Source organism: Pinus tabuliformis, chromosome J, assembly GCF_031772625.1.
Source record: "Pinus tabuliformis cultivar Carrire ecotype Pingquan chromosome J, CPIR1, whole genome shotgun sequence".
Lineage (NCBI taxonomy): Eukaryota > Viridiplantae > Streptophyta > Pinopsida > Pinales > Pinaceae > Pinus > Pinus tabuliformis.
The window spans coordinates 1,234,832,600-1,234,848,033 of record NC_142295.1 but is presented as its reverse complement, the minus strand read 5'-3'; the positions used below and the strand labels follow the sequence as shown (position 1 = coordinate 1,234,848,033).

Sequence of the window (15,434 nt, the reverse complement as noted above, 5' to 3'; positions counted from 1 at the left end):
ATTTTCCATAACTAATTAACTCATGGAGATTAATTAATTAATATTTTAAATTTTTGTTAAGACCAAATTCGTTTTTACTTCCTATAGTTAGACGAGGGACTGCTAAAAAAAGGAATGGACCCAGAAATGCTATTTTTAGAAGATTCTATTTTTAGCAGTTTCACCTCTCACTCAATGTGGCCAAAATGCTCATTGGCCAAACTACTATTTTTAGACATGCTATTTTTAGCAGATCTATTTTTAGCACTTTCTAAATTTAGCATTTCTTGTTGTGCATTTTTCAACACTCCCTCTACAAGAAAATCTTCCTCTTGAACCCGATCATGTACCTCTGGAATGTTCTACATGCAACACATCTACCAAGTGTGGTTGCTCCAGCAACTCTCGGAACAAAAAAAAACTCCCAACTGACCTCTCTGTTGGGCTAGAAACATACTCTGATGCTGAAGCTCTACCTACTACTGAAAAGTGCTCCCTCTCTGGCCTCTGCGCTACTACAACATCTCCATGCATCTCACACCGTTGCACCCTTCTTTGTGCTACCCTGCACTGTGCATCACACTTGTGCCTCTCGCATTGCTGCACCGGGCATGCTGCTGCGCTGTCCTGTGATTCCTTGCACTGTAGCCCTCTCTGCCACTCCATCCACATTTGTCTCTACCCAATCAGTCAGTTCCTGCTACTCCACATCAAGGCTCTCGTAGCAATGTCTCATCCAAGAAGTTGGGAACCTCAAGGATCTTGCCCCACCTCCTTGGGACAATCACTCCACATCGCCCCACCTCCTACCTATAGGTATGGATGCATGTGATCCCTCTACCCACCTGGCTCGAAGCTTCCCCCTACTGGAGGTCTCTGCATGAGTAGATGTCTCTACTTGATCTCCTCTCAGATTCTCCTATTGTGGCTACTCCACAACCTCCTGAAGCTGCTTCACCAATTGTGGCTCCTCCACAATTGTCTGAGACTTCTTCTGGCGCTGCATGTTAAGAGGTAATTTAATTTCCCTCTCAACCACCAAGTATCTAACCTTTGCCTTGCTCCTCAACGCTTTGCTTGCATCTTGTACCTCAAGTGCATACAGGTTCTTGGCTAGCACATCAATCTGTTTCATATTTCCCGTCGTCACAAATTTTTTTGGAAAAAGAGATGATTTTAAATCAGCAATATCTCCCTCCTCCAAACTCTGATTCAACCGATTTTTTTTTATTATTATTTTGGGTATTTTTCCACAAGCAATCCAAATCTGCTATTTGTTTATGAAAAATTTGTACAAAAATTTTCACATCTTCTCAGCAAACTCTCAGTCCAAAACTCAAAACTTTGAAATCTCCTCTTTTCTTGTATATTTTTCTTCCTTGATCACCTATGCTTTGGTACCATGTAGAATTTTCTCTAAGAGTCAGCTAGCTCATTGATATCATGTAGACATTTCACCTGCAGATCAAACTGATATATGTAATGTACTAAAGCATAATATTAGATCTACATCTACCATAAACTTTGCGGAAGCTTAATTGAACATGAGAAACATAAATCATGAATACATATAACTGATAAGAAGGAATCAATCACACTTAAAATAGAATATATCACTAGGGAAAGCACCAGCATAAAACCCCAACACTGTCTTATCAATCAAGTGGAGATCCTCAACAACATACAAAAAGAATTAGCTCAATAGCTGTCCTATTCTCTTTGTAATCAGAAGATGAAAATCGTGGACTACCTAGGCCTCATTATATAGGTTGTAAGTTGGCCTGATCATACCTGTTGCCACCTTAGGTCCAACTACGTAGCCATAGAAGAAAATAGATTCCTTCCTCATGCAAGGAATACTTACTAGAAATATCCAAGCATCTAATAGTAAACTGTCCCTCATCTGATCTCAACTGGGTCTTTGTCTAAAATGCCATGCATCAGTTATTCATGAGAGAATACTCAGTTATCTGAAAATAATAGTTGTCACATGCATGCAAGCATCAACAAACTATATCTCATTAATTTAACAACTTGTTAAATTAATCTAACTGGACTTGACTTAGTTAAAGTAAGTCAACTGATCCTCTCAATATAGAACTGAACCTTATCTCCTTTAATCAAGGGATAAATTCTTAAATCAAGAGAGAAAATAATTGCATGATCTCACAAAGACTTCAAGTTTAATTTTCCATAACTAATTAACTCATGGAGTTTAATTAATTATTATTTTAAATTGCAGTTAAGACCAAATTCGTTTTTGCTTCCTATAGTTAGACCAGGGACAGCTAAAAAAAGGAAGGGACCCAGAAATGTTATTTTTAGAAGATTCTATTTTTAGCAGTTTCACCTCTCACCCAATGTGGCCAAAATTCTCATTGGCCAAACTGCAATTTTTAGACATGCTATTTTTAGCAGATCTATTTTTAGCACTTTCTAAATTTATCATTTCTTGTTGCACATTTTTCAACACTCCCTCTCAACAAGAAAGGCTTCCTCTCGAACCCGATCCTGTACCTCTGGAATGTTCTACATGCAACACATCTACCAAGTGTGGTTGCTCCAGCAACTCTTGGAACAAAAAAAAACTCCCAGCTGACCTCTCTGTTGGGCTAGAAACATACTCTGATGTTGAAGCTCTACATACTGCTGACAAGTGCTCCCTCTCTGACCTCTGCGCTACTGCAACATCTCCATGCATCTTGCACTGTTGCACCCCCATCTATGCTACCCTGCACTGTGCAACACACTTGTGCCCCTCGCATTGCTGCAGCCTGCATGCTCTGTGCTGTCTTGGGATTCCCTGCACTGCAGCTCTCTCTACCGCTCCATCCACATCTATCTCTACCCAATCAGTCAGTTACTGCTACTCTACATCGGGGCTCCCGTAGCAAGGTCTCATCTAAGAGGTTCGGAACCTCAAAGATCCCACCCCTCCTCCTTGGGATGATCACTCCACATCGCCCCGCCTCCTACTTGGAGGTATGGCTACATGTGATCCCTATGCCCACCTGGCTCGAAGCTCCCCCCTACTGGAGGTCTCTGCATGAGTAGATGTCTCTACTCGGTCTCCTCTCAGATTCTCCTGTTGTGGCTGCTCCACAACCTCCTGAAGCTGCTTCACCAATTGTGGCTCCTCCACAATTGTCTGAGACTTCTTTTGGCGCTGCATGTTGGGAGGTAATTTACTCTCCCTCTCAACCACCAAGTATGTAACCTTTGCCTTCCTCCTCAAGGCTTTGCATGCATCTTGTACCTCAAGTGCATACAGATTCTTGGCTAGCATACCAATCTGTCTCATATTTCCTGCCGTCACATTTTTTTTTGGAAAAAGAGCTGATTTTAAATCAGCGATATCTCCCTCCTTCGAACTCTGATTCAGCCAATTTTTATTTATTTATTTATTTATTTTTTGGGTATTTTTCCGCAAGGAATCTAAATCTGCTATTTTTTTATGAAAATTTTGTACAAATTTTTTTATGTCTTCTCAGCAAACTCTCGGTCCAAATCTCAAAACTTTCAAATATCCTCTTCTTGTATATTGTTCTTCCTTGATCACCTGTGATCCGATACCATGTAGAATTTTCTCTACAAATCAGCTACCTCACTGATATCATGTAGAAATTTCACCAGCAGATCAACTAATATATGCAATGTACTAAAGCATAATACTAGATCTACATCTACCATAAACTTTGCGGAAGCTTAACTGAACATGAGCAACAACAAGCATGAGCACATATAACTGATAAGAAGGAATCAATCACACTTAACACAGAATATATCACTAGGGAAAGCACCAGCATAAAGCCCCAACACTGTATTATCAATCAAGTGGAGATCCTCAACAACATACAAAAAGAATCAACTCAATAGCTATCCTACTCTCTCTGTAATCAGAAGATGAAAATTGTGGACTACCTAGGCTTATTTATATAGGCTGTAAGTTGGCCTAATCATACCTGCTGTCATCTCATGTCCAACTATGTAGTCGTAGAAGAAAATAGATTCCTTCCTCATGCAAGGAATACTTACTAGAAATATCCAAGCATCTGATAGTACACTGTCCCTCATCTGATCTCAACTGGGTCTCTGTCTGAACTACCATGCATCAATTATTCGTGAGAGAATACTTAGTTATCTAAAAATAATAGTTGTCACATGCATGCAAGCATCAACAAACTATATCTCATTAATTTAACAACTTGTTAAATTAATCTAACTGGACTTGACTAAGTTAAACTAAGTCATCTGATCCTCTCAATATAGAACTGAACTTTATCTCCTTTAATCAAGGGATAAATTCCTAAATCAAGAGAGAAAATAATTGCACGATCTCACAAAGACTTCAAGTTTAATTTTCCATAACTAATTAACTCATGGAGATTAATTAATTAATATTTTAAATTGCTGTTAAGACCAAATTCGTTTTTACTTCCTATAGTTAGACTAGGGACTGCTAAAAAAAGGAAGGGACCCAGAAATGCTATTTTTAGAAGATTTTATTTTTAGCAGTTTCACCTCTCACCCAAGGTGGCCAAAATGCTCATTGGCCAAACTGCTATTTTTAGATATGCTATTTTTAGCAAATCTATTTTTAGCACATTCTAAATTTTAACATTTCTTATTGCACATTTTTCAACAAGTACAACATATTTCAAAACAATCCACATATTTTAAGATAATCATACAAAATCATGTCAATAAGACTTAAACCAAGACTAAACATGTCTTAATAAAGATGTCAAATATAATATCTTGTTAAGGAGTCTCTTCCCTACCTCGCAGTTTATATATAAATGTAAGGGATTGATATTTGATTCTAAAGCTCAAGTGTTTCACCCAAAATGCTATGTGTTGGTACAAGAACATGCGTGCATCTTCATGAAAATTCTGGCAAAGGAAAGCCCGAAAGGATTGGGACCATGGTCGACTCCTCACATGCTCCCTTTGTCCCATTCGACCACCTTATTTGCTAAAAAAAGTGAAAGATTTAACTCTGTATATGAAACTAGACTTTGTCCAGAGGTAAGTGACGATCTATTGACACTTGAAATTATGGATTTATCCTGGTTAATTTCCTTTATCACTGTAACTGAATTTTTGTTGCTTCTTTGGAAAACTTTGGTGAAATGATTCCCTCTACTATTCAAATTTCCACTTTTAGTTAATAGATGGATAGAGGAGGAAATCACAAAATAAGACACTCAAGTATGAATTTTTGTTTAGTAAATTCCTTCATTCAAAATTTCAAAGCTTTCACAATTATAAACATTGAAAACCACTAAGAATAGATGTGTTAATCTTAGCTCACACATTCTTGACTAACACTTGCTAAATTTAAGCTTTCTACAAATCGCTCGAGCTAATTGCTAACTTACCTAGATGAATTAATTAACAAGATAGATTATTCTCTAACACTCCCCCTTAATTTTGATCAATAATGCTTGTTAGTCTAAGTCTTAGCTAGGCTTAAAATACTTGAGATAGTTTTTTCTTCCTTCCGCTCTAAGCTTTATGCTCTACTTGTCTTTTCTTGTTTTGTAGCTTTAGTGTTACTTTGGTTGTCTCGCCTTGTTTTTTTAGTTATTTATTTCGTTTCTGCGTCTACTTGTACCTCAGGTGCTGCTAATTGAACTTTTCTGTTAATTCTTGTAGGACAAAAAAAAATCATGTGCTTTGTTTCACCTACTCTTCACTAGTGCAATAATTTCAACATCATTGATGGTTGTCTTTATCTTTCTTGTTTCATATTCTAATGTAGTTATGGTGGTTTTTTCATAACCAATTTCATCTTCATTACAATTAGGCATTACAATCTACTTTTAAAGAAAAATGACTTAGTTTCATAAGCAATCTCAACATTCACTAATAGGTTCTTCTCACCTGTTGTTGTTGTTATAAAGTTGGTTTCAATTTTATCCTAAACACTTGTATTTGTACACTAAGATTCACTTCTGTTACCATGTTCATGCACCACATGTTGTATAGAATCACTATTTTCTTTTACAATTACTTCAACTAGATTTACTTACAACAAATTTATTATCCGTGTTTTTATTAAGTCTTTAGCTTCAACAAGCCTTTCCATAATGTCTTCAATTATACAATATGAAAATATTGAGTTTCTTCAATTATAATCAGGTTTCAATAGCAATTGTAATGTTGTGTGGCTCAACTTGATGTGATATTAGCCATAAGTTGATCCCTATGATCTTCTGTCATGGTCTTATAAGCTACTTGATTTGGGGGTTCTTCAAACCCATCCAATACAATATCCCATAACTCATCCATTTATAATATGCTTCATATTTCAATAATCCAAAACTCATAATCTTTGCCAAAAACAAAAAATATATACAAAATAAAAATCAAAATAAAAATCAAAAAATAGAAATCACCTTGCAAATACAATTAAAAAAAAAAAAATCAATCTTTTAAAAAAAATTTTCTCATTTTTTTCATTTTTTTCTTTCCTCCCAACATTGTTTCTTTTCTTTATTTTTTATATATTTTCTTACCGTTTTTTATTATTTTAACTTTTCCTTTTTAATCAATATATCATTTTTCTTCTTATCCTTTTTTTTCAAACATTATTTCCTTTCTTTATTTCTTATATATTTTCTTACCGTTTTTTATTGTTTTAAATTCTCTTTCTTAATCGACTTGTTTGTATGATAATAATTAATATAACACTTCAAAAATGTCTTTCCACAACTAAATAAAAATTACTCCAAGCGAATTGTTTTGAAGCAACATGATCACACATATGTCATGCGTTGACTATTTTTAATAAAACCCTTTAAAGTCTACCACGTGCACCTTGCTTTCAGCCAAAAGGCTGAGTTTAGTATTCGCTCAGCCGTAGGTCCAGGCTTACAAACATGTCCTTTACTAAAACTATCTATTGTCTGGTCCTTTGCTTCTATATGTTGTGTGTGTTCAAACGAGCTCAGCTACCGTTGCCCGTATGGCTGAGAAAATCACGGCAATGAGGGCTATGGTGAATATGGCGGCGGATGTGCAGGCTCGCAATTCCACAATGGTGACGGCAGTATGGCTGCGGCCCTTTTAATAAGAAAGATCATTAGCTAATTAATAGGACAGAGTATTCGCTAACATCGGTAAGAACGCTATGGAAGAAATATCATTATCATAGCCCTCCTCCAACGAAATTCTATAGGTTAAGACAAAGTCTCCCTTGGCTCTAGCCATGCTTGTTTGTTTGAATTTGTGGCGCTTTCATTTTCTGTGCTTTAATTGATGGCCATGAATGTCGCTCGTCATTGGTAACAAATAACCAGTCTCTCTGCTCGACTGTTGTTTCATTATTTGGTGTAATTATCATGTTGGGTTCAAAGGAGGAGCTCTGTGCTGTGGCTCTTCTGTTTCCAATTCTGGCTGTGTCCGTTGCACAGTCCCATGGAAATGCTACCTCAGGTTTCTCTTTCCCATCATTCTGCAACGACAACAGCAATCGGTTGACATACATGGGAAATGCTTCGTATAATTCTTCAAGCGGTTACATCGATCTCACTGCATCGCCGAACACTACATCCGGTGCTTCCCATGAGTATTCTGCCATGTATAACAGCATCGGAAGGGTTATTTACCGTGAACCCATCACGCTCTGGCCGGCCACATTTACTACCACCTTCACCATATTGGTTAAAAGCGTCACCCTCCCTGATGGGCTGACGAATTTCAATGGCTACGGTCTGGCCTTCATCATTGTTCCCACCAACGGATCCTTTCTCCCAGACAGCTACGGGGAATCTCTGGGCTTGTTCGATCTGTTGGATATTTTTTGAAGGGGAAAAATACCAAAATTACCTTCAGCCAAAACTCTGTTTTCACCTGAGAAATTACTGTGCTGGGTTTACTGCAGTAAAACCCATTTTTACATTTGCTGGTGTAAAACTATTTTTACACATACTGCTGTAAAAATATTTTACACATACAGTAATCTTTACATTACATTCACAATCTCAACAAATACATGAGCGCTCTTTTCATTTGCATTTCAATGCAAATCCAACCTATAAAAAAACTTACTTAAAAAACATGCGCTTCACTTCGTTTCTTTTCTCCATGCACTACTGTGCATTTTCTTCTTTCACACTACACGCTCTTCATTACAATGAGCAACTGATTTTTATGCACTGCTGTGCATACATTTTCACTCTCACACAATACAATGTCAACTCAAAAAAAATGCATGAGCTCCACCATTTTTCTTTATGCACTACTGTGCATTCGCTGCTCCTCTGGTTTTTAATGGGCAACACATAAAAAAAATCGCACTCACATCGTGCGCAGCAACCATGCCCATAAAACTTCCTTTTGCTTGCAGGCACACACAACCAATGAAGACTGCAGCACCATACTCTAAAAACTCCACACCGTATACTTTTATGACAACGTATATATATAAAAATATATAAAACATATAAAAAACATAAATACGTATGTGCCCATACCCAAATTAAAGGGCCTCCAACAAAAACACTACGACCAACCATTAATGACATTAACTCTTCCATTCTCGGCGGTCAACCAATAGTCTTCCACTCCACGGAACATTAATTCGCTACAGGCCCGTATGCAGCTTACGCGATCGACGGCGGAGGACGGAGAACCCCATCGGACGGCTGGAGTGGATATCGGAGGGCAGTTTGCAGCAGGACTTTAACCCCCGAGAAAATGACGTTGCGTTACGTCAGGGCAATGACACGTGGCGGCTCCAAATTTTCTCGGAGCTCCTTGCCGGTTTATTCCTTCGTTGGAAAGCTGGCCCGAGAGAATCCGGTGCCGAATTCCGGTCAATCCACCGCGCTGCTGAGTAGGCATCCGGCGCTGCTCTGGTTTTTGGGTGCGTAGTTGAAATTAGATTTCAACACTCCCCTTTAATTTCAACTGCTGGGCATTCAAACATACCCAGACACTTCCTCTCATAGAGGAATTCACCAACTGCTGTTACAAAGACATCTTCCTCACATAGAGGGGTTCACCAATCTTCCTCGCATAGAGGGATTCACCAACTGCTTCTGATGCAGTTCCACAAACAAACAAAGTTGTCTTCCTCTTAATAGAGGGATTAACCTGAAACTGTGCTTAAGAGCACCTTCCTCATGACAGAGGGATTCACCATGTGACTGTGCTTAAGAGCACCTTCCTCATGACAGAGGGATTCACCAAACAGACACTGCTTTACATGCAGTTTCAAAATCAAACAATCATTGCACTGCTGTGTGTGCAAACTCATTACATTGTTCTTTTATGCTGCTGCATATTCTCTGCTGCACTGTTGTGCCATCTTCTTTGCTGCGTCTACCCCACACTGCTGTGTCTACACTTGCCCTGCTTGTGCACTTTTCAAAGACAAAATACTCTGTCTTTTCTGGAACAATTACACTGTCCCAACTTACAAATTTACACTGCTGTGTGTAAACATTTCTTACACTCACTGCTGTTGCATATATTGCATTTCAATTCAATGAACAACAAATTCATTACATTTACCTTTACTGCTGTAAGGAAAATTTCTTTTGCATGTGCTGCTGTTCAAAACTTCTTGCTGCTGCATTTTTTTTTTATTTGCATTGCTGTGTGCTTCTCCTTCTTGCCATCATGCTGCTGTCCATAACTTCTTGCTGCTGCATTTTTCATATTCACTGTTGTCCATACCCATAACCATAGACTGTCATCCCTGGGTTTTTTATTTGCTGCTGCGTTGCCTCTGCAATTTGCACTGTCGCTGCCTTTTGTTTCATCATATTGCTGTGTGCCCATACACTAACTCTTGTTAACACGGGCTGCTGCCTTTTCTTTTTACATCCTTGCTTCACACAATCTTCATCTTCATTTTTTTATTTTCATAATGCACTGCTGTACAATTCCTTTCGATTTTCTGCTGCCACACACATTCTCATTCACCCATGTGCATTAAAAATCTGCTGTCCATGTTTTTCTTTATGCATTTCTTTGCATGCTGCATTGCATAAAAAAAATTAAACTGCTATTCATTCTAATCCATGTGCTCAAAAAAAATTTCAAACTGCTGTCCTATGCTCTATCTTCCCACTGCTGTGAGGGTCTCCATACTTTGCATTTTCCTCTTATCTTGCTGCTGCTCTTTACATTTCAGCGCTACCATCTTTTCTTCTTTATGCATTTCTGTGCATATTGCATAAAAACAAAACAAAAACATTGCTGATTTCATCACTGCTGCATATTACCTTTCAGAGGGATTAACAAAGATTTCATTTGCAACTACTGTGCTGCAATACATCCTCTATCAACAAATGACTGTTAATACAGTTCAGCAAACAAAACAAAAAAAAATCAAGCTCCCCTTTAGTGTATGCTTGTCTTCTTTTGGAAGACTCTTCTCAAAACAAATTTAGATCCACTGGGGAGTTCAAGGGGTTTTCAGGTTGCATTTCCTTCCTTCTCCATACTTGTGTAACTTTCTTCTTTTGCATGGGTCTAGCTTGTGTAAAAGCCCATGTCAAGTTACATTCACGTGCCATATGCCCAATGTTATGACACTTGAAACATTCAACATTTTTCATGAATGACATTTCATGATTTCTTCTAAAATTGTTCTTGGAGATTGTCGGGGACCACAACAATCTATCTCCATGAAATGCTCTACAGTCTTTTGCCATATGACCAAAGTTTGAGCAAACATAACAATAACCATAAAATGAACTTTGGTACCTGGGAGATGGAGGTTTTCTTGATGTACTTCTGAATCCTTGCTGCCTTGAGATCCTTTGATGATCACCATTGCCTCTTGCCTCTTTGACATCAGCTACACTTTTTCTTGGAGCTGGTTTTCTACTTGGAGCAGGATCTCTTCTATTGCTGCCTTCATTTTTCTCCTTGCCTTCGCTGGAACTAGGAGCATCACCATCTCTTTCTGGCTTCTTCACATCTCCTTTGTTTAAAGCATCCTCATCCTTGTTTGAGGATTCACCTACATACCCAAGTCCTGATTTATCAAATGGAGATCTATGATAGCTAAGCATGTCATCCAATGCTTGAGAGCTCTTCATTATCTTGTTCATCCCTTCAACCTTCTTCCTGAGGAGGACAATCTCTTCTTCCAACTTTTCACATACATTATTTTTCTTTGATAGTTGTCCCTCAGTTTCTTCTTTGCTACGAGTAGCTTCAGCTGCTACGAATTTAAGGGAGATAATATCAGTCTTCATTTTGGAGATTTCTTCATCTTTTGCATGACTGCTCTTCATTTTCTTTTCAGCTCCTTGTGCCTGCTTCCTGGCTTCTTGTAGTTCGGACTTAAGGGAGGAGACCTCTACCTTGTACTGTCCAATCTCTTCTACAAGCTTATTCACTCTCTTGTGCCTTTGTTCAAGTTGACTTGTCAAGGCATCTGTCTGCTTCTTTGCTTCATTCAGCTGATTTGTCATGGATATGACTTCTTCATGATGTTTCCTCTTGCATTGGTCAAGCTCATTCTTAAGCTTGGTAAGCTCTTCATCCCTTTCTTTTACTTGAAGCTTGATGAGGTCAAGCTTTTCACTTTCAGCTTCTATGATGGGTTCTTCTTGACTCATTGTCATGGTCAGTGCTCCCTTTGCTTGAAGGTCATGCAGTCTGTCCCATATCTCCTTTGCTGATGTATATTTTCCTAGATTCCTCTTCACAGAATCAGGGAGTCCATCCAAGATTAGTTTTGTTGCTTGTGCATCATACTCCATGGATTCTTTATCCATCTTGCTGTCATCAATCACTGACTCCCAGACTTCAATCCCCTCAGACATTAGGAAAGCCCTCATCATTATTTCCCATACATCAAAGTTTCCATCAAACTTTGGGGTTTCAAATAGAATGTATTCTAATGGATTGCCTTCTATTTTAGTAGAGGAGGGAGACACATTTTTAACAGCCCTGGAGGCTTTCTTCTTTGACCTTGCCATTCTTATCTAGGCTTTAAATACTTGACTGTGTTTTCTTTTAAATCACTGACTGTTTCTTCAACAGTAACACAGAGGAAAGCTTTGAGAAATACCTTAACTCTTTTGGCTGAGTCTTCACACTGCTGGAGAAGTTTGACTGCTGCAACCACTCCTTCCTTCAGCTTCTTTGAGTCTTCAAAGAGCCTGGACTAGCTCTGATACCACTGTTGGATATTTTTTGAAGGGGAAAAATACCAAAATTACCTTCAGCCAAAACTCTGTTTTCACCTGAGAAATTACTGTGCTGGGTTTACTGCAGTAAAACCCATTTTTACATTTGCTGGTGTAAAACTATTTTTACACATACTGCTGTAAAAATATTTTACACATACAGTAATCTTTACATTACATTCACAATCTCAACAAATACATGAGCGCTCTTTTCATTTGCATTTCAATGCAAATCCAACCTATAAAAAAACTTACTTAAAAAACATGCGCTTCACTTCGTTTCTTTTCTCCATGCACTACTGTGCATTTTCTTCTTTCACACTACACGCTCTTCATTACAATGAGCAACTGATTTTTATGCACTGCTGTGCATACATTTTCACTCTCACACAATACAATGTCAACTCAAAAAAAATGCATGAGCTCCACCATTTTTCTTTATGCACTACTGTGCATTCGCTGCTCCTCTGGTTTTTAATGGGCAACACATAAAAAAAATCGCACTCACATCGTGCGCAGCAACCATGCCCATAAAACTTCCTTTTGCTTGCAGGCACACACAACCAATGAAGACTGCAGCACCATACTCTAAAAACTCCACACCGTATACTTTTATGACAACGTATATATATAAAAATATATAAAACATATAAAAAACATAAATACGTATGTGCCCATACCCAAATTAAAGGGCCTCCAACAAAACACTACGACCAACCATTAATGACATTAACTCTTCCATTCTCGGCGGTCAACCAATAGTCTTCCACTCCACGGAACATTAATTCGCTACAGGCCCGTATGCAGCTTACGCGATCGACGGCGGAGGACGGAGAACCCCATCGGACGGCTGGAGTGGATATCGGAGGGCAGTTTGCAGCAGGACTTTAACCCCCGAGAAAATGACGTTGCGTTACGTCAGGGCAATGACACGTGGCGGCTCCAAATTTTCTCGGAGCTCCTTGCCGGTTTATTCCTTCGTCGGAAAGCTGGCCCGAGAGAATCCGGTGCCGAATTCCGGTCAATCCACCGCGCTGCTGAGTAGGCATCCGGCGCTGCTCTGGTTTTTGGGTGCGTAGTTGAAATTAGATTTCAACACGATCCATCCACCGATGGAAACACAAGGAATCAGCTAGCCATCGAATTCGACACCATCAAGAACGAAGGAGATCCCAACGACAACCATGTCGGCATAGACACCACCGGCATAATATCCAACGCGACCGCCGATCTCGGTCTAAACGGCATTTACATCAAAGGGGCGGCCGATAAGGGTTCGAGTGCATTATGATGGCTGGAGCAAAACCCTACAAATATATGCCGCCTATGCAGATCGACCAATTCCGTACTCGATCATATTGAACCACAAAATCGAGCTATCAAGCACGGTTCCGCGATCAGCGTACCTGGGATTCTCGGCTGCAACGGGGAATTCTTTCGAGATTCAGCGTATTTTGGACTGGAATTTCAGTTCCGTTAGCCTGCCCGAATCGTCTTTGAATATGCACCCAGAACAGACCTCGAAGCAAGATTCGATGAGCAGGGGACTGAAGGTCAGCCTCCTTGTCGGTTCTATAACCGTCGGGCTCGTGCTGTCAGGATTGTCAGCATGGTTCGTCGCTAGAACTACGAAGAGGAGAAGAGGTACCGGACCGATCTCAGACCAGGGGCTAAGCGGAAATCTAGCGATTATGCAGGGTCACTCTGCAGGCTCACCATATGGCCCTCATGGGTTCTCCTACGAACGATTGTGTGGGGCGACAAAGAACTTTAGCGAGACGGAACTGCTCGGAACCGGCGGCTTTGGGAGCGTTTACAAGGGAACTCTTGAAGGTCGAGACGGAGCCACGGCACTTGTCGCGGTGAAGAGAATCTCCGCAGTGTCGAGACAGGGAGAAAGGGAATTCATGTCGGAGATCAGTACCATAGGTCGACTTCGCCACAGGAACCTGGTGCAGCTCCAGGGCTGGTGCCAAGATAGCGACGAGCTGCTGCTCGTCTATGACTATATGCCAAACGGGAGCCTCGACAAGCTCCTCTTCGCACAGCCAGGGGACAAACATCCGAATCAGGCCCCCTGACATGGGCCCGTAGGCACCGAATCTTATGTGGCTTGGCTTCAGCTTTGTCGTATCTTCACGAAGAATGGGAGCAGAGGATCGTTCACCGGGACGTTAAGCCCAGCAACGTTATGCTAGATGGGGAATTCAATGCCCGTCTGGGTGACTTCGGACTCGCGCGACTCATTGAACATGACGAGACATCTCCTGCTGTCACCACCAAGATGGCAGGGACGCCTGGCTACTGGGCGCCCGAGTGTGGTTACACAGGAAGGGCCACTGCAGAATCCGATGTTTACAGTTTCGGGGTCGTTGTGTTGGAGGTGGCCAGTGGCAGGCCGGTTGTGGAGAGAAATCCGCCATTATCAGAGGAAAATTTGGTGGACTGGATCTGGGATCTTTATGGGCTGGGAAGAGTTATGGAGGCTGCGGATCCAAGATTGGGTGGAGATTTTGAGGAAGAGCAGATGAAACGAGCATTGATTTTGGGACTTTCTTGCTCACATCCGGATCCACAGCTGCGTCCTACAATCAGAGAAGCGTTGCAAGTTCTCATAAATCCCAGTGAACAGTTAATGATGCTTCCTTCTTCAAGGCCATTGGCTATTTATGTTGTTTTGCCACCCATAGCATCCTTTCATTCTCCTTCCGGTACTTCCTGTTCGAATGATGTATGCCACGCTAAGTCAGCTTGTAGCAGTACTGGAATAGCGTCAGTACAGACTACACCTTAAAATATGGTAAAGAGATATGAAACCCATAATAGATGTATGATAATGACCTGAGTTTCACAGAGCATCTATCCTATGGCATCATATGACAGGGAAGAGATGAGCTTTATGCTATTTTTGCAGTTTTCTGTAAGGAGGACATGAACGCTCAAATCTTGGCTAGTTTTGGTGCAGTGCTGTTCATGGTTCTAAATAGGCAAATACGTAGCGGTCAATAATTTTAACTGCAAAAAGCAAAATATTTGGCTCCGAAAGAACGTGGAAGCTTAAATTTTTTCCTAATGTATTTATATACAGTGTAAAAGGCAAAAAAAAAAAAGTGGAAAATTTATTTCCAGATCCATTAAACCTCAAAGCTGTTTTGCCTCACTTTGAGTGTACAGAAATATTATTTCCAGTTCCATGAACCCTCAATTTCTCTACGCATAAGCTTCATTTCAAGATCCATTAAGCTCGTGAGAGATTTTATATTTAATACCTTTCCATTGAGGATTTTTATGTTGTAC

At 39.9% G+C, this 15,434-nt stretch overlaps 1 pseudogene; it reads left to right on the top strand.

The window, feature by feature from the left end:
- The first annotated feature begins 7,325 nt into the window (after nucleotides 1–7,325).
- On the top strand, nucleotides 7,326–15,146 carry LOC149231625 (putative L-type lectin-domain containing receptor kinase S.5; annotated as a pseudogene).
- The last annotated feature ends 288 nt before the right edge of the window (nucleotides 15,147–15,434 follow it).